General features: G+C 39.4%; 1 protein-coding gene across 2 annotated transcripts in view; it reads right to left on the bottom strand.

Moving 5' to 3' along the window:
• sema6bb (sema domain, transmembrane domain (TM), and cytoplasmic domain, (semaphorin) 6Bb) overlaps positions 1–18,909 on the bottom strand; it is a 141,106-nt gene extending 122,197 nt beyond the window's left edge. Inside the window, exons 1-2 of one of the 2 annotated variants that reach the window (XM_079827855.1) lie at positions 18,158–18,909; positions 4,999–5,096 (exon numbers count right to left, since the gene is read on the bottom strand). The gene's annotated coding sequence lies outside the window, so the exon portion shown is untranslated. The remainder of the gene's footprint in view (positions 1–4,998; positions 5,097–18,157) is intronic. The other variant, XM_079827854.1, reaches the window with a different exon arrangement.
• Positions 18,910–20,205: the final 1,296 nt, after the last annotated feature.

Below are 20,205 nucleotides of genomic sequence, written 5' to 3'. Positions count from 1 at the left end.
AAGGTCGCTACAACCTGCTGCTTTTATTGGATGTATAAAACAAGACAGCCATTATTAACTTTCTGAAGTGCAGTACATCAGCATGACTCCGCTAGCAAATGCCGCTTAATTGTTGGGATCAATCTCCATTTTTAGTGCCACCAGATCTCATTTCTTAAACATGCTTACACACTTTGGCACGTAGATGTGCTGGAGGTTTATTCATAACCTAGTTTAAGACAACGCCAGTTATCAGCACACCCAGAAAGTATATCTGTTGACTTTTCAGAGCCAATTTTGGAAATTCTACAGAATAGGCCGGTGAAAGCATAATCAAATTAGCCAAAACATTCAACAAAAGGAGCATGTGTAGCCTTTTTTTTTTTTTAAGAAAATCTGAAGCTTTCCATGCACATTCTGTGTGGGCCTGGTTACCAGACATGCCTAATATCAGACAACGGTTATCGAACACGGCTAATATCAGATAGAGCGTGACTAAGGAAATTACAGTCCTGTTCACTCTCTGATTGCTAGTGTCAAGATTTAGCCGCTGTTCATGGTCCTAATCACTATCATTAATGAGCATGGTAATGCAATGCAGAGAAATGGCTTCAGGTCAGCTCAGCTGGAGCCCAAGGGATCCCTGGAGAGCTGGGTCCTCATCAAGAAACAAAGTCTTTGTTTCTGCAAAACCTGACAACCATAATAAAGTAAGGGTAGAAACATACTCTAGTCTGCACAATTGTGCAAATGCTTAGACAATGCATTGTGTGTGTTTCTTACTGTACGTTCTTCACTAACAAACCAACTTTCAGCTGTTGCATGGGTGTGACAGTAGTTAACCTAAAGGAGAACTAACCATACACTATTTCTCAACAAATTAACCTATAAAAGATTGTGACTTTCTCATTTTATTGCTGTCACATACACTATCATTCAAAAGTTTGGGGTCAGTAAGATTTTTTAAATTTTTTTAAGAAATTAATACTTTTAGTCAGCAAGGATGCATTAAATGAATCAAAAGTGACAGAAAAGACTTTTGATATTTGGATACATTAATACAAAAGAACTGTTCTTTTCAACTTTCTATTCAAAGAATCCTGCAAAAAAATAGTTGATTCCCTTTCAGTTTCCACAAAATTATTAAGCAGCAAAATGTTTTCAAGATTGATAATGAAAAGAAATGTTTATTGAACATCAAATCAGCATATTAGAATGATTTCTGAAGGATCATGTGACAGACTGGAGTAACGATAGTGAAAAATGAAAAATTCAGTTTGCCATCACAGGAATAAATTACATTTTAAATTATATTAAAATACAAAAACAGTTATTTTAAATTGTAAGGATATATTTTACTGATTTTTTTTTTAATAAAATGCAGCCATGGCGAGATTCCATTCAAAAACAATCTAACCCACCCCAAACTTTTAAATAGTATTATATTTGATTAGCATTATCAAGTATTCTTACACATTTCATAGCTAGAAGCATCAAGAATTCCCAAACTTGTAAGCTTAATTTTAGTTTGGCAAACTGAAATTGATGGTGGGCACGTTTTGCTCAGCCAAGATTACAAAATTACTGTTTTTATAAACTTGCACCATTCAAGAGAGAGAGAAAAAAAGAGAAAGTGTGTGATTAAGGAGAAAGGTGACTCTCTCAGGATTTGGCTTGGAAAGAATTAATCAGTAAGGTTTAGCAGGGGAACAGACCTGAATACACAACTGACTCACATCTCCATTCACACATCTACACAGCCAGTCTGAGATACAAGACTCTAATCTAGCATGCTTAGGTCTTCTAATAAAACAGGCTTTTCCTCTTGCAGGCGCCAGCTCTGCTGTCCACTTTATTCTGCAAAAGCACTCTAGATTCAAACGATATCACCACCCTACTCAGTCGTACTTACAGCAAGTTGTCTAAGTGGGTCAAGGGGGTCTCCGCAGGATCTCATAAGCCACACGGGCTGTCAAGAAGCAGCAAGGTACGGCTGATAAGACCCTCGCAGCGACAGGCGAGAACCCTGCTGCTTCATTACTGAGCCAGACATCCAGGCCAGGATGAACACTGAGCTCCAGCACCCAGAATCACACTAAAGCAAGTTCTGCATCCATCATTCCACATGGGTACTAGGACTGCACAATTGAAAAGAATTGTGAAAAAAAGGGAAAAAAAACTCATGTGCAAATGCAAATCAGAGGTGTAAACTAGACTTTTAGCCATGAGTAGACTTTTTATTTTTAACTTCTAAACTTAAGGTGAAACTGTACAAACCTGCAGTGACAGCTTCAGTGAGTGTAATGGGATGGCAGTGTTCTGATATGGTCATGTTGCTCACTTTCTGTGTATAATTTATTCAAAATGTGAATATTTTTGTTTTTCCTGGTGCTAAGTGGGCCAATGTGAAGTCGGCCATAGACACATTCAATTTGGTCTTGATTTACTGATGTACAAAATAGCAATAAATAAATTCAGGAACACAGTACTCAGCGTGTTTTTTGATGCATAACCTACTTAAAGAATATGGCATGCACTACAGGTAAAAACCTAGTACACTGTGTCTACATCGGACACGGGCGTAAAGATGCGACGCGACAAAGGACAATAGAACCCCATCATAATCAGTGATGTTGTCTACACTGGATGCGGCGCAATGCAACGCAGATGCCTCATTCGATTTATGACGTACTGACACAAAGGACAATTACTTTGCAACAGGTGCTTTGTTGCATCCAGTGTAGACAGCTTTAAGCTGTTGCGGTGAGTTTGGTGTAGACATGGTGTTATAGTAAAAAAAAAACTGTAAAATGGATATTTAATGTAATTTACAGTAAAATGCTGTTAAACGTACAGCTTCTTGGAAGTGAAAAAATTCCAAATACTTTACAAATAATTACATTTAATTTACAGTAACAATATTAATAATCTACAGTGAAAAAATTAGATTTCCCTGTGTATAATAGTTTCTTAGTTTCTTGTTGTTAAATTAATGTTTATTACTGCATTATTTTAGTGACACCATGACTGTTTAATATTTGTGTCAATGACACATGCTGCACCTTTTATAATTAAAATTAATATAATATAATATAATATAATTAATATAATTAATATAATATAATATAATATAATATAATAAATATAATATAATATAATATAATATAATATAATATAATATAATATAATATAATATAATATAATATAATATAATATAATATAATATAATACATAGAGCCCAACCGATTTATCATTCTGCCGATTTTATAGGCCTTTATGAGCCTGTCGCAGATATATTGGCATTGGCGTATATGCCGCAGATATGCCACTGATATGAACGTGTGCCCATGTGTCTCAGCGCACAAATTTTCACACAAAATTATGTCAAAATGACGTCTTGTTGAGTATCATCTTCACATAGTTGGTTATGTCTTAAGTGAACGTAAACATGAAAACATGCCAGTCACCACCAGCATTTTTGGTAATTTTCATCAAGTTTCATGGCCCACATAATATCTTCTTGTATGAATACCTGAACACGCAATATATCAAAAGAAAGAACAGACCCTCTGTTTTATTCTAGCTTCGTGCATTCTTTTTTTTAAATCAACACTTGAATGTGGGTAAGTTTCATGAAAAAAAACAACATTCTGAGAAAAAAAGCTGAGAAAAATCGTAACTAATTTACATCCAGATGGGATTCAGAGCGATGATCAAAACACAGATGGAGTCCATCAACACCCCCAAAGCTTCACAGTCCTATAGCTTGTCCTGGGTCGACATTTTGATTTATATGCTGTTTAATGTTGATGATCGGGTTATTTTTCATACGCATCTGCTTATATGAGATCGCTCTTTTCTGCTTCTTCTTCGCCTGTGTTTTGATCAGAGTCAGTACTCGTTCAGAAGATGTGTAATAGCGCCCCCTATCGAAATCTCGTCAATGGCAGGGAAGCGTTTTCTCATAAAAGACGAGATAAAAGACAGAAAAAAAAAATCACTCACGGCTCTTGACTGAAAAACTTTAATAAGGGTTAATCTATATACTGAAGATTATGAAGTGATATTTTACATTTGATTACCATTTCTGTACCTGAAAGTTTAGACCTACATGAAAAACCTAGAATAGAAAATAGAAATAGTTTTTCATTTGTATGTTTGTTCTGTTGTATTTATGTACAATGTATGTATATACTGTATTCTATATACAGTTACCAGTCAAAAATTAGGACACACCAATGGGAAAGTGTTCAGACTTTTGACTGGTACTGTACTATAATATACACAAAGAATATCTGATATAGATATCAGAATTTTTTTCCTCCCTAAATATCAGTATCGGCCCCCAAAACGGTCGGGCTCTAAATATAATATAATATATTGTTTACCATTCATGAACAAAGCTGATTAGAACTGATACTCATGCTGATAATATCTAATAAATGACTAAATATTAGTCTGCGATTAATCTGCCTGGATGATAAATCTGTCAAACTAACTACACTGGACTTCTTTTTGAGCACATTCTATTAAATCGCAATTAATAATCACAATTATATCATCAACAGAAATAATCTACAATTATAATTTGTCATAATCATGCCGCCTTACTGGGTACAAACGCAGAGGGGCCTGTCTAATCAAAACCTCGGATCATTAACACGTATCCTCTAATTAACCTGTTAAAGTGTGAGACCGGCCTGCAAATGTGGCTCACGGACTCCAGAGACCAGCGCGTATGTGCGCACACACAACTACAAGGTCGTAGGGGTTTGAGCTTTGTGCTCTGCAACTGGCACTTTGTTCTTGAGGTACAAAGGGAGAAAACTAAATAGGAAAAGCAAGAGAAAGACAGAAGCTCATTTGATGCAAAAAAAACATTACATTATCTCTTCACCATGAAACAAATAGCACACAGATGAAGAATGAGTCTAAAGAGAGGGAGAGATCAAGAATGAAAGAGACGAAAAAGCTCAGATGTTGACTTTGGGGTATAAACATAAAAGACAAGTGACATACTGAGTGAAACTCCTCCAGGTTCGGGTCTGAACGCTCCTCAGCTTCACACGGCTCCACCAGCGGTGAACTCTCACAGAGGGGTGAGAAAGAGAGAGAGGCTGAAGAGAAATACAGAGCTGAGTTATTATATTAATGAATGGCTCCAAGCAGCAGTTGCCTGCAGAGATGCTGAAGCTGTGCTCAGCCGTTCCCTTTTTCAGAGGCTGCCGTTTTCAATCTGACAGGCAAATGGGGCAGTGCCACAACACCAGCAGCTGCTGCTGATGCAGAACGCTCATCTTCAAACATACTTTCTCCTTCTCTCATCTCTTGCTCTTTCTCAATAACCCCAGCTCCAAGATAAGCAGTAATGTAAAGAGGCAGATGAAAGCAAACAATGATTTTTAGTTTTCCTTACATGATAAATACCACATTTGCTTCTCCAGTGTTTACTAGTAGTGTCATTCTAATGAATTTTTCAAAAAGACACAGGGTTCATCATTTGAATCCGTTTGGACCTGGCTATTTTTAATTAATTTAACGTAATACTGAAGGTTACTTGTACAGCAAAAGCTGACAGAAAATGTATTTCATATGTAAGCAAAATATGGTAAACGACATACACTACCATTGGGGTCAGTAAGTACTTTTATTCAGCAAGGTTCCATTCCATTAAATTCATCAAAGGTCAAAGTCAAGACATTTATTCAGTGTTCTAAGGGTTTCAAATAAATGCTTCTTTTTTTTTTTTACTCTTACTATTCACCAAAATATTCCGAATGTCTGAAAACATGCTGAGCATAAGAGACTTCGTTTCAAAAACATTAAAAAAAATCTTTGAACAGTAGTATATTCCCAAATGAGACCAGAATCCAACTGAGAGCTTGTGAATTTGTGTCAAATCGAATCAAATAATAGATACCATACCAGCAGCCACTCTCTCAAGCCACTCAGCCAATCTTTCACTTTCACCACAATTTTAGGCTCAATTAATTTTCACAGTTGGGAATTCTGATGTTTTTCATTGACGCCACATGATAATTACTCTTTCATCTCCTTTATGTGTGCTTTTTGAGTTCAGTAGCGGGGGTTTATTATGCCTGTGTGTCGCATGTTTGACGTCCGCTGACAAATTTGACTTTCAAGCATTTGTTAGGTTTAGCTTACAGTCTGTTTACAGAACTAAACATCGCAGCGTAGAGACTGTTTACTTTCAGTGGACCCGTGTGAAACGCTAAGAGGGGGCATGAGAGAATGAACGAGTGCGCGGTTGTGAAAATGAACAACTGACCCAGCTGTCCGGAGAGTCTTATCTCATAAAAGAGAGGAGAAATCTGACCCAAGTAGCCCCAAGCTGTTCCCCCATAACTAGCGTGAACACCAGGCTGCTCTACTGCTGCGCTGCTTCAAAGGAACTTTGCTGTCACTACTTGTGGTACCGACGACAGTCATTAGAAACCAGGCAGGTGAAATCGCCTGCGTGAGAGAAAGAAAAGCAACGGCCTTAAAAGCCCAAGTGCCATCTTTAACATTTGGCAGAGCCAGTGCTCTCCCGTGTCGGAGAGATTGTGCAGTCGACCCTGCGGCTATGCAATTAAACTCCCTCATACTGAGATTCATCAATAAACCTAGCATTAAAAAATGCTTGAGATTGTTTACCACAACATAGTTCTAGCGTGATCTGGAGAGGTTTAAATATCCCAGCCAATTTGCTCAGTATTTCCACACCAGCCGCAGCGGCTCCCTTGGCGCAGAGAGGAGCCGCATTTCGACCACCACTAATGTGGTGACCCGGTGCCACGCAGTGTTGTGCTTCATGTAACCCCTTGCAGATCCCGCGGTCATGACAGACAGGGAGCAGGAGGACAGATCGGAGAGTTCTCAGGGGCGATGGTCTCTGCCTGATCGCTTCTAGAGTTTACACTGACGGTATCAAGTTTCCTTGACGACAGCGATGGCGACGGTGCTGGGTAGGCTGAGAGAGAGGGTGAAATAAAGCAGGAGTGACATGCTATGCTATTTATACTGAGCAAGTAGATAATTGTTTAAAGGTTAGGCAGTGAGCAAAGCATAAACAAGCATTCTGTGATTGTGCGTGTGTGTGTGTGAGTGTGAGATGTCCCTGCGGCACAAAGAGGAAGAGTGTGTCACATGATTGCCAGGCTGCTTGCCCGGGATACAAGGCTCTCTTATGCCAAAGGTCTGTCTGTGCTGAGAAGGGAGGCGGAGGGACTAATTCTGCTCTTTAAGATAACAGAATAAAAAAAATATGAGCTACAAGTATTTATAGATCACTCAAAAGCTTTTTAAAAGGGAGTTTCAGCCAAAAAAATACAATTCTATCATCATTTACTCACTCTCATGTCATTCCAAACCGACATGATGTTGTATTTATTGTGTCAGGCTGTAAAAATGACAATCAACACCATAAAAGAAATCCAAGTATTATTCATTTATAACCTTGCCATCCAGTGAGCATTTAATAACAGAGTCAGTGAACTCTGAAAACTGACTCAAAAGAATGATTTTCACAAATTGGACTAATTGGGTTCTCAAATCTCAGTGATTAAATAGAATTAAATTTAAGTTACCTGATGATAATCTAGTGAAAACCAGTTCATTGAGTTCAAGTTTTGTAGCAGTATAAATATCACACTTACTCAAAGCAAAAACTGCATGCCATATTAAGACTTGCTTTCAGAAAAATCTTACCTCCTTTGAAAATCATCTTTTTCGTGTTTAAAGATATTTTGAGAAATGTCTGAGTGTATTTGTCCATACTTTGGAAGCCAATGGTAACAAAACTGTTTGGTTACCAACATTCAGCAGGTTTGGAACGACATGAAAAATTTATAAATAATTACAGAAATGTATATTTTTGGGTAAACTATCCCTTTAAGAATATTTAGTTTAAAGGATTATGTTAAATGTTTGTTTTGCAGTGTGACCTTGTGCTCTGTAAAGGACAAAAAAATGACAAAACCAAAGAAACACTTCCAGGATGCTGTGGCAGGAGTTAGCTATGCTAGCGGCTGAGCTAAGCTTCACAGCTCAACGGTCACTCTCTCTCTCTTTCTCTATTCGGCCTGACACAGAAATGCCAGACGCCTCTGATGCTGACCACAAAAACAAGTTATTAAAAAGGCTTGAAAGGGGGTATGAATATTCACATGGGGGATTTGAGAGGAAAGGAAACAGAAGCCTGACAGCGGGGTGAGCAGTCAGGCTCCTGTTTCACTAAACGATTCCAACACAAATCCATTCAGGTCCTTATGAGCACACCGGGGTGAAAAACATTTACATACAAATACAAATATGCCACCCCCCACACACACACACACATACGTGCATGCACATACAGAGGGCTACAGCAACTGATTAGCATTATTCCTCTTCACTGGAGCAAAATCCATCACTGTGAATGTGCTGCAATTGATTCGAAATACATTAGCAAATTGTCATCTGAAACCAAGAATTGTAATCCCTAATCAAACGGATAAGAGCTCTCTCTTTCCATTTTCCCTCTCTTCTGTTTATGTGCGCAAGCCCAAAGTTGCTGTGTTTTCCCCACACAGAGAAGTGCTCTTAATAAGCGAGGATGCTCAACATCAAAGATTTTTGGCTTTTTGTCAGGGCGTTTCAGCTGAACGCCAGATTGATTCGTATGGTGTCTATGTGTGTGTGTGTGTGTGTCTGACATCATCCCAAGGGAGCACCAGACTGTGTTACAGCAACTGCCCGCTGACACTAGACCTGTTGCCTCCAGATGGCCTCCACCACACACTCTCTCTCTCTCTCTCTCAAACCGTTCTCCTCAGCACAAGAGAGATATCTTTTCATCTCTGGTTCAATATTAAGAGGTCTCTTTCATCCTCCATAAGCTCCAATCACTACAAATCTATAACTTGCTACTACATTATTATGTATGTAGTTAAAGTCATAAATATATTTACATTGTACTGTATTACAGTAGTTGTGCCAATAAAGCTTTATTGAACGTGTAGAGAGACAGTCAGAGACAGTCAGAGAGAAAGAAAGGGATTCATCTCCAAAAGACATTGCATTACAGTGCATATACCATAAAGAAAAACTAGATAAATGAAATAAAAGTCATTATTGTAATGTGAAAAAATATATATATATATTATTTGAAGGGTCATGATTACACAACCTCACGTCTCCAGAAAATCATTTTGCTTCCTAAGAGTCAGTCATACGGGTATTTGAGAGAGGGAGAAAGGGGTAGTCGCCAGAGTTCTGTTCGGCTCTGTAAGCTGATTTGTGCAGGAACTCAGACGTTTCTATACATTAATTGGTTCCTCCGAGTTCTTGATTTAAATGTTTTTAAGCTGCCAGCATCCCGCCCGCCCGTCCGTCCGTTAAACACCCACAATACCTCTCCAGAGCCCCATCTCTTGCTCATTTTTCTCATCCGCTCTCAGGATTACCTCACTGGCTGGCATCTCTCTTTCTGCCCTCCGTCCTTTGCCCTTCTCCCTCTTTCTCCCTTTCCCATCTTGAGCCCCACATTCATTTCAGGGATACTTTGTTCAGTCTCTCTCCCTCGCTCATGCATGATTGCATCCTGCGGGTCACAGAATGCAGTACGCTGTTAATTACCTTGAGGCTGAGAACGAGCCGCTCGGACAGAGACAGAAAAAAGTGAATTAGAGCAAAAGGAAAGTCACAGAGATAGTTAAACATTTAACAGTGGTGCAGCACTGTGCAAACAACCCTGTCCAGTAGAGTGGAAAGATGGAGTTGTGTTCTAGGTAAAAGCACCTCTGTGGGGACAAAAAAGGCTCTAAAATGAACATCCTCAGGTGTTTTAACCACCAAAAAGCAGGAATGTGTCCTCAGAGGCTCAGTGAGTCATCTATGGCTTTATCCTCCTCATCAACAAACACACGCTTCCTGTCTACCTGAGAGACTGTGTTCTCACACCAGCTGCAGAGGAGCACCAGCCAAAAACAGCAAGCAACAATGTGAGAATTTTTGTGTTGGTGTGTGTGTGTGTAAGTGAAAGTGAGAGTGATAGACAGATGCAGCCTGAGGTGAGATGAAGAGAAAAAAAACAGATGTAGTGTGTGTAAATCTGTTTAATATGACACCTGGTATTAAAATACGTCTTGGATGAAGGGCGTGGTGTTAAATATGGGTGTTATAGAGTTCAAATGTTTTGTGATCTGATCATTCCGACCATATTCAGAGAGTAGTCAAAAACACAAGGTCATATCATCAACACTAAAGGTTCAATCAATCAAACCTTCAGTTCACCCGTCAATCAATCATTGGACAAAAACTTGGGTTCTTGGGGAATTGCAGGGGTTTATGAGTTCATGAAAAGCTACTAATTGATTACATTCCAAAACAACATTAAATAAACCATTAACTAAAACCATGAACATTCAAATGTGCTGCTAAATAACTAAAGTATTAGGGCTGTGCGATATTGAAGAAAAATGCGATATGCGATATCCTTGTTAAATAATGCGATATTCGATACGATATTGCTTTAAGTGTGTAAAATCTATTTATTTCCCCAACTGATATCTTTCACTTAAAACATAACTGACTGTGTTTACATGAATACTCATCAAGACAGCCATTTTGACACAACTGTGTGTGTATTTGACAGTTCGAGTGTGTAACAAGACACGGAAAAAAGAACGTCTTGTGTGCACGTTTCGGTGTGTGTGGCAGTTTTTCGCAAGTTATTGCGTTTAATAACTCTTTTTAACGTCAAGCAAGTCACATAAGTAACAGTCATGTGCCCAGTCTATTCTCTGCTATATGAGTCAACCTAAAACGTACACTTTTCACAATGTTGCCTATTAAAATCATTAAGATATTGCGTGCCCTTGCGATATGCATATTGCGATATGTACATTTGTGATATTTCGATATATTGCGTAGCCCTATAATGTAATATTCGATATGCAATACAATATTGCTTTAAGTGTGTAAAATCGATTTAAATTATCTAAAAAAAAATATTTACAAACTGAGAATGATACCATTTATGCGTTTCACATTCTTTCAGGGAAAAGAAAGCATCGCTACAACTTCTGAAAGTGACGAGCAATGTTTTAGCAAAAATAAATGTCACAAATCTGACAATATAATTTAACATTGTAAACAAAACAAAAATTGAATGCCAATATTTAAATACCAAAAACTCTTTGCTTGACTTGGTAATATATAGTTATTTCCTATATAGTTATAACCTAAAACTTAACTTCAAGAACATCCAGGTAAACAAACACACCTGAACTAGGGGGGATGATTATTTTAGTTATTTTCATTTATCTTTGATTTTAAAAAATAAGAACTAAAAACAGTAGTCTTCACATTAATTAAATATACACTGACACATAAAGCTACAAAGGTTATTCAGCCAAGAGCACTGAGTGATTTTCTCTTTTTCTTTTGTTGTTTGACAGACAGCAGCAGGTTTACTGTATTAGCAGGTTTACTGTATTGCTATGGATCCTATTGACACGCATTCGGTTTCTTTCCCCAACTGATATTGTTCACTTAAAGCATAACCGACTGTGATTACATACTCATCAACACACGAAAAAAAGAACGGCTTGTGCGCACGTTTCGGTGTACGTGTCAGACAGCAGACAGCGCGAGACTGCAAGGAGTTGTTTTACGCAAATTATTGTATTTAATAACTCTTTTTAACGTCAAACAAGTCACATAAGTAACAGTCGTATTCCCAGTCTATTCTCCGCTATATGCATCGACCTAAAACTTACAATTTTCAAAAATGTTGAAGTAGCGTATTAAAATCATTCAGATATTGCGTGGCATTGCTATATGCATATATTGCGATATGTACATTTGCGATATTTTGTATATCCTGTTCCTATAAAGTATTAACATGGGGTTCTTTGTGGGTTTGGTGTGCCAAATTTCTCCATCAGTGGAGGGGGAGGGGGGATGTGGGATGAGGGAGCGGACCCCCTGTCTGACCAGGACCCTTAGAATCGTCCTAATCTTCCCCCCGTTACGGCGCCCCTGATCAAATGGATTCACAGAACTTCTCCGGTTTGCCTGACATCAACATGCAGCAACACCGATCACGCAAAGCATTATCTGAAAATTAGACTAATATATTTAGCATATTTGAAAGAAATCGTTTTTTTCAGCATGCAACAAGAGACGTGACAAAAGGCACCAAATTAGAGACCCTCCCTTGAAATCTGATCACAAGTGGTCACAGGAGACACATTTGAGATGCAAATAAAAACCAGGTATAAACAGCGTTGTCTCATTTGACCACTTGAGATGGATGTTAATATCAGGTGTGAACTATGTGAGTATGTGGATAAACAGCATCCTGTCTTTCTACTCTGACTGGTAATGTTTTTCCCAGGTCCTCATTGTAAGCATCTCCCCTCGTTAACAAATCTTCCTGCTGCCACTCCGTGAGAAAGATGTGACTGGGCCTCAGAGAATGAGCAAAGGCGCAATGAAACACATTCACACACATACAGTTTTTTCTATTTCTCTTTCTTACTTTCACACATCCGCTGTCTGTCTCTTTTGCTCTCTCTCTCACACACACACACACACACACTTGCCCTGTTTATTCACGCCCATGCAGGCTAACAATCTCCTGTCGCCCACCATCTTTTCTCATCACCTCGTTCTCGCAGCCGAAGGCCTGGAATCGCATTCAGCATCTCCTTTCACAGCCCTCTCTGTGTTCTGAAGGAGTCATACACAGCCCCCCTGCACACAAAACTCTTTCATTCTCTGATATCCTGCCTGCTGTTTACGCATTGAGGTGGTATTTATGCAGCTTATGCAATGACTGTAAAGAATTTATCAGCTTGGATGAAATGGAAGGGTGGAACAAAAAGGTAAGGGGAAGGAAAAGAGAAAGCAAGAAACAAAAATTACATGAAAATGAGAAGGAAATGGAAATGAAAGGCAAATAAAAAGAACTAATGGAAAAGGAAGTAAAAGCAAAAGAAGAGTAAAGGGGGGAAAGGAGAAAGGAAGAAGTAGTAGTAAAAGGAAACGTATAGAAAGCACAAGAAAAGTAAAGGGAAAAGGAGAAAGGAAAAAGAAAATGAGGTAGAAGTAAAAGGAAACGGAAAACTAAAGAAAAGGAAAGGAAATGAGATGCAAGTAAAAAGAAAGGAAAGGAAAGGAAAAATTAAGAAAAGGGAGAGAAGGGAAATCAAAAAGGAAAAGAGGAGAGAATGAAAAGAATGGAGAGCAGGAAATAAAAGAAACAATAGAAAATTAAAGGCAATTAAAAGGAACAGGGAAAAACACCTTGTTAAGTGACATTGGACCAAGGAACGATGCCCCCACACTCACCTAATTATGGGCTTTTTTTCGGGGTAAATTCGGAATTCACTTATTCTTTTTGACGTGAAAGATGTGGCAGATCAGTTGAACAGAAAAAGATGAAAGATAGAGGCTGTGGATGTGTGATTAAACTGAAGGGAGAAAGGCTCTTCGCTGAGAGGGAATGGAAGAGTAGCTCTATTACATTTTAATGGGAGGAGCCGTGACCTCCAGCACCACCTTATGGCAGGTCAGGAGAGGGGTTAACCCTCCAGGGGCAGGAGGATCATGGGAAATGAGGTTCTTTAGGTCACTGGTTAATGCGTTTACTGCTCCTTCACTGCAGCTCCTATACTAACCTTTAACAGACACATAAATGCATGAAACCGGGAATTGCTGGACCAGGCCGGTGAAAGACCGGGTGGGCATCTCAACTTGCGGGCCCAGCGTGCTTCTCACCTTCTCTTTCGGCAAGCTCAACATGCTAAGTGAGAGCATTGTTCCGGTCAATTTGTTCCTTTCAGCGTCCCAGTGGGCAGTGTCCTTTAGCCTGACAGCACACTGAGAGAAAGCACTCTGTCTGGAAGGGTCTGACATCAAGACAAGAGTGAGGGAGAGACAGAGAGAAGTAGGGAGAGAAAGAAAGAGCGAGCGCTGTGCCAAAAAGGGAGGGACCGTTTGAGATATGGAGAAATCGAGTGCTGACAAAAGGAAAAAAAGAAAAGGGAAGGAAACCGGATGACAGTAAAAGACCAATAAAGTGGACAAAAAAAATGACAGGGAGGGAGTTAAGGGGCCCTGTGACGGGGAGTGACAGTGAACGGCGCCCCTCCGGCCATGGACCGCCTCGATAAGGGTCCATGCGGCGGGATGGGGGGTGTTAAGCAGCCGCAGGTGACGCAAAACCCCAAGGGCAACTGTAAGCGTGCATGTGTGTGTGTCTGCGCGTGTGCCCCCTGTGCCCGCAGCACCTGTTCCCTCGGCACACTGGCCTCAACACTTGCACTGAGGGGTGAAGTGCGGCTGTTGGGGGGAAAAGGGCGCACTTGAACAGGGCACCTATTCAAGAAAACTTGGAACACACTCCATTTCCCTCCTCTTCTAATCCACCCAATAACATTTCAGAATATCCTCCAAATTACATCCCAGTAAAAATCAGCAGGAGGTTTGCTCAGGCTCGGTGCATGTTGGGAAAGTTGCACATCTCGACCTTAAGTAAGGCTGGTAATAAAACAGCTCTATGTTTGTTGAGGATTAAAACAGCTCCGCTGAACAGTCTGTTAAGATGTGAAGTGCATTAAAGACGTACAAAGAACAACGGCAGCAGCAGCAGAATTGAAATTGTTGAGAATGAGAACAGAAACATAACTGGGTCAATGATGTGACTAACTTTTTGTCCTATCAAATTATTCAAAAATACATTAAAAATGCAATCCACACATACAGCGACTTGAATACACCTCTACCAACTCATTTTGATGAATTTATGATCAATTTTGGGGGGCATAAAGCCAAAAATGTCAGCGTGAAATCATAATGAAGATTTTTTATTTTTTTTTATATTCAATTATTATTTCCTAGGGGCAAAAAAAACAAGTCATGTGGTCCAACCAACTTGAAATTTAACAGAAACATTTTATGGACTATCTGGCAAGGTCGAGAAGTCTCTTGTTTACCGTTATTGTAAAAGAAAAAATCCAGTTACCCTGAAAATAATATTTAACATTTTGGGGGGGGGAAATATGTATGGGGTGAAATAATGATTAAGATGTGTAGACTTGCATGTACTGTAAGGAAAACATTACATTTTTTTCAATTTGTTGATTACACCACATAACATTTTTAGCCTCATTAAATTTAAACTTTTCTTGAAAATTGTATAAAAGTGTTGTTTTGAAAACAATGAATACAAAGAGTATATTTCTAAGAATGTGGCATGTGTTTAAACTAGATTTTTAAAGTGACAGCTTAATTTGTTGCTCATAAAAAAAAAACTGTACAGCACAACAAATTAGAGTAAAAAAAACACTGAAACCTATCTATTCTGAGTTGTACACTTCCTGTGCACTTCACACATTGTGTGCTGTGTGCTAATGATAATTCAGTGTGTAATGAGTGGTTTTGTATGTGCGCTCGAAGAGGTCAGTGGCACTCTCATACAAATGCCCCCCTCAGTCATGAATCATGGGCCTCAGGGACTGTCGAAATGAAAAAATGTGAACGCTTAAGCTGGAGTGAAACCAAACAAAGAAGATGGATGATAACCCAATTCACAATGCAAAAACTGAACAGTCCTAATGACTGCTATTGAGCTTGAGACCTTTAGTCATGTAGACAGTGAAAATGTTTTAGATTTTTGCATCAAAGAACAATTCTTGTTCAGTAAGCTTGAGATGTTGGTGGAGAAACCAGGCTGCTATCCTATCTACATCTTACCTTTCTTTCCCTAAAGGACATCGTCTCCACTGGCAAATCCCCTTTTCACCTCCTTTCTCATCTGCTCTCTCTCCTGGGTTCTTTTAAAATGCTCTCACCCTTAGGGACTTCACTCACTTCTTTCTCTTTTTCCAGTCCACAAACCTTGAAGGATAACAAAAGACAGCGCAATGGCTATTTGAATTTGAAACAGGGGGACTACGACAAAAACCGCGTCTCACAGCGAGGCGGCAGAGGGACTGAGCCGAGGAGCCAGCCATTCATGAAAGTTCACCCTCGCGTTGAGAAAGCAGAATGAAAAATACTATCCTGAAACAATGCAACTCACTTAGTGTGGTCAAATATGAACAGCTGCTAAATGGGTGTACGTTCAAACACCTGGATGATATGGCACATGTCAACCATACACATACCCTCTCTACTCCTACCATCTTCAATGGTTCCTTGGCTTTATATTCAAGGTTTCTATCAAGAAATGCATTGGGCTGTATGAGCTATGTGGGAGACTAAAAGATCAGTGTACTGGTATCTGGGTTGTAAAAGCACTGAAACATATGGGTTTCTAAAAGACGTACAGAATAAAAAGCTCTTTGTGGAACTTAAATAGGTTCTGCTATGAAATCTGACTGTAAACACCTTTTGGTTGTTATTGGAACCTTTATTTTTAAGAGTGCCGCTTTAAATGTCAGTTCTTGAGAAACAGTGTGAATGAGAAAAGAACAGTGACATCTAGATTTACGTGCTTTCCATTTAACAGCTACTGTTCACAGTTTACAATTGGTTTTGGTCAAAAGTGCATTTCTACTATAGTTCACTTCTCAAAAGTTTTCAGACAGCCAATGCAACATAAGCGTATATTAAAGGGGCTATATGCGTTTTTCTGAAATTTAAACTCGCAACTGACACCTGTGGCCAAAAAACAGAACTGCTCTCATTTTCTGCTCGCTCTCGCAGCGGTGGTGACGTCACATCCGCAGACAGCGCGGGAAAAGACGACCCGCCAGAAAATAGGAAAAATAGGATACAGGCTTATAGGTGCACCCACTGTGAGCGGACAAGGTGTCAGTATGCTCATCAGGAGATGTTTGAGTCATAAATGGTAAAATAAAAAGGCTATTGTTACGTTTATTTTGGGGAAAAAGTTGCATATAGCCCCTTTAACTATAGATAGTTTTGTTATTGCATTCATTGACCACATCTTTCAAAACTTTTCTCACTCAGACAACTATGCAAAACGTTATGTATCTACACACTCAAAACTGTTAAATCAATGTACAGTAATCTGCTATTTATGTGTACAGAAATTTCATACTGAGGACATTTTAATATCTAAAAAAAAAGAAGAAAAGCAACTACCACAGTTAATGCCCCTTCCAACTGACAGCCTTTTTGCTATGTCAATTTCATTATAATCAATTCAAAAGAGCCCATCTTTGAAATGTCATGTAAACATGCCTGACTTTAAATGGATTAGACAAGCCAACACATTTTTCTATGTGTAGCAACAGAGAAGAATGTTGATTATGATTGTCATGTTTCAATATTGGTGTCAATCTATTTGGTTAAAGTTGGATATGTGCAGACACACGTTTTGTTTTCCAGCATCAGGGCTACATTTTATGGTAGAATTACCATATGCGAAAAGTAAGGCATGCTGAAGCATGAAATTTGTAATTTTCTCTTGTACTGCAAAACATATAAACACAATTAACGAGATGTCATTCTTGTTTTACTAAGGACTCCTGTTTTTGTTTTGTTTTTAATCTTGCTCAAAGTGTTCTGATAGGTTATAGCAGAATGAGTTCATTTGTTTTGGTGATTTAAGTGCATTTGAGATGAATTGCTGTGTCAAGTTGAAAAGGTAGCAAAGTTTGGAGAAAGGCTCTTAACTGTAAAAGTGTGTACATACGCAGGCGACCTGAGAGCAAAAAGCTACATAAAATAATAAATAGAGGCATGCGAGAGAACTAAAATGAAGACAAAAGCTGCATTTGATAAAATAATTAATATTGCTGTCGATGCGTAAATGTTTTCAAGACAAATTAATCTCAACTAGCCTACCGTCAAATGTGAAGAATTGTTAATTATTTAATTCTGTTGTTCCATCATTCGTACAGCAAGCCTTCAACACAACCCGAATGTCATGGGCAAAATCAAGTCATGACCAACAACTCTCTACATCATGTCTAAATAAAAAATAAAACAAATATTTCTTTAAGACATACGCGGAATCCCTCGTTTAAAACAATTATAGCACGACTACAGTGAACAATATTATAAGACTTGTATACTTTGGAGTAGAAACAGCACAATTCAGGGGAGCACGCAGAACCAAACCCATCATCGCAACACAGAGATGGAGAGGAAAAACCCGTAACAACTAGTATTACAATTCAGAACAGAAGCGTATCGTTTGGTAAACCAGCATACTCACCGATAACAGCAGCGGGAAACGGTGAGTCCGGTTCTCTGTGAATGACTCGCCTCCTCGGGACTATAATCCAGAATGACTGAGAGGAGAAGAGGAGAGGAGGGGTCCGCGTGAAATCTACTCCTCTCTATCGCACCTGTCTCTGTGTAGATCTGATCCCTGATCTGACATCCTTAAGACAACTGTGTCCAAACCCCCAACAACTAACTAACCCCCTACCCCTACGTACACAACGACACCTGTCCCCGGGCAAAAAACACCGCGCGACAAAGCTCGTCTATGCTGCTCGTGAACAAATGGCATTCCCGACTTGGTCCTGCAGCCGCTGTATTCCCCTTCGGACAGCCTTCTAGAATCCAAGAAGTCGCTTGGAGTAAGCGGGGATAAACTGCCTTATGTCAAGCAAATGATGGAAAAAACAGTCCACGCCAGCGCAACCAGCTGTGCCTTATGAAAACGTGTCTGTCTGGGCTGGAAACATTTGCCTTATCAATCACCCACCGCTACAATACTTATTCAGTGCTGCGCCAGTAGAATGTACGCGCTCCTGAGCGCGTGGACAAAAAGGCACGTTCGTTTGTTTGGTGCGCGCGCCGCTGCCTTCAATTTGAGTCCAGCCTTTGGAATCCGTTGAGAGAAACTCTTATTGTCCGGGAGAAATGTAATATTTCCTGCAATCCCCGGCATGTAGCCCACGGCGTTTGGTCTGAGAGAGAAAGATCACGCGTTTGCTATCTCAGCGCTGTTGTAAGTCTGTCACCCACAGCAATTGAAACGCAAGTCAATGCCAAAACCTGACGCAGAATAGAGCTGCAGACTGGAGCGGAATTAATTTGTTGTTAATCATTTGGGGTCAGGAAATAGATCAGCGATACTTGGTTGAGTGGATTAGTCCTCGTATAGTCATGCAAGTGGCAAAGTAAGTGAATTTAATTTGGAGATCCAAAGAGCGAGCTTAAGCATTAAGATAAAGTCATCTTTACACTGCAATGGCAGTTTAAAATGTTTTAATTCTGAAACATGAAATGAGCTATAAATAAAAATACCAATAATAGAGTATAGCCTATAGCTAATCTGTCGTGATTTCATTTTAAGGCTTTTATTTTAAATCAAATCATATTTTACACACACACACACACATAGCCTATATATATATATATATATATATATATATTTATTATTATTATTATTATAATTTTTTTTATATTCCCTCAAAATCCTTAAAGGGGTTCTTCAGCACCGGGAAGATGAATGTGTATTTAAACTTGGTCATTTATGTAGTAGAAATGTGAAGTTATTTTTGAATTTGGTGCCTTCTAGACTGAGAAAAGACAGAAAATTAATTTGTCTCATGTGGATGAAAGACAACAACTCCCAGAATGCACTTGCTTCGCTGCCCGAGGCCACTCCCAAAGCCACGGTCACTGGTTATCGCTTGCCCACCATGACACCGTCCCCACCGTCGTTTTGATTTTCATAATAATAAAATAATTTCGTTCAGTTAGAGAATAGACACTACAATTAAAAACTGAATGTTTCTTTTCAATAACGTGTGAGTGAGCCGAACGAAAGTCACGGCGCAAACGCAGTAGGAGTCAGATTTCATTCATCACGAGAGCGAAGAGCTGAGCAGAGCTGAGGTAAGCGCGGCAGTCATTCACGACGCGTGTCCAGTCTGGCGCGTTTTCAGATCATGCCTATGGAAGCTTAACTTTCATAGGAATTCATTGAAAAGTTGAAACACTCACTTTGCTCCGCACTGCTCCGTTATTAATGCCCGAGCTGAGTGGCCGAGGCATTTACATTCTGTGAGTGAGATCCCTCCCCTGTGGGCGGGTTGATAACATGTGGAACTAGCTCCTACTACAGGCTGTAGTCTCTAGCCTCTGGACAAAAAATCCTCAGATGACGTAAAATGACGATATTTGCGTCATCTGAGGATTTTTTTCCAGAAATAAAATGCATAATTCTCTCGTCTCGGGGGGACATGAGGGGGGGAAGTATGATAATTTGAATATACTACCGGGTTTCTACTGATACAAAGCTTAATG

The sequence above is a fragment of the Gobio gobio genome (assembly GCF_949357685.1).
Source record: "Gobio gobio genome assembly, chromosome: 10".
NCBI lineage: Eukaryota > Metazoa > Chordata > Actinopteri > Cypriniformes > Gobionidae > Gobio > Gobio gobio.
The sequence above is the reverse complement of the archived record's forward strand: the minus strand, read 5'-3'. Positions and strand labels throughout refer to the sequence as shown.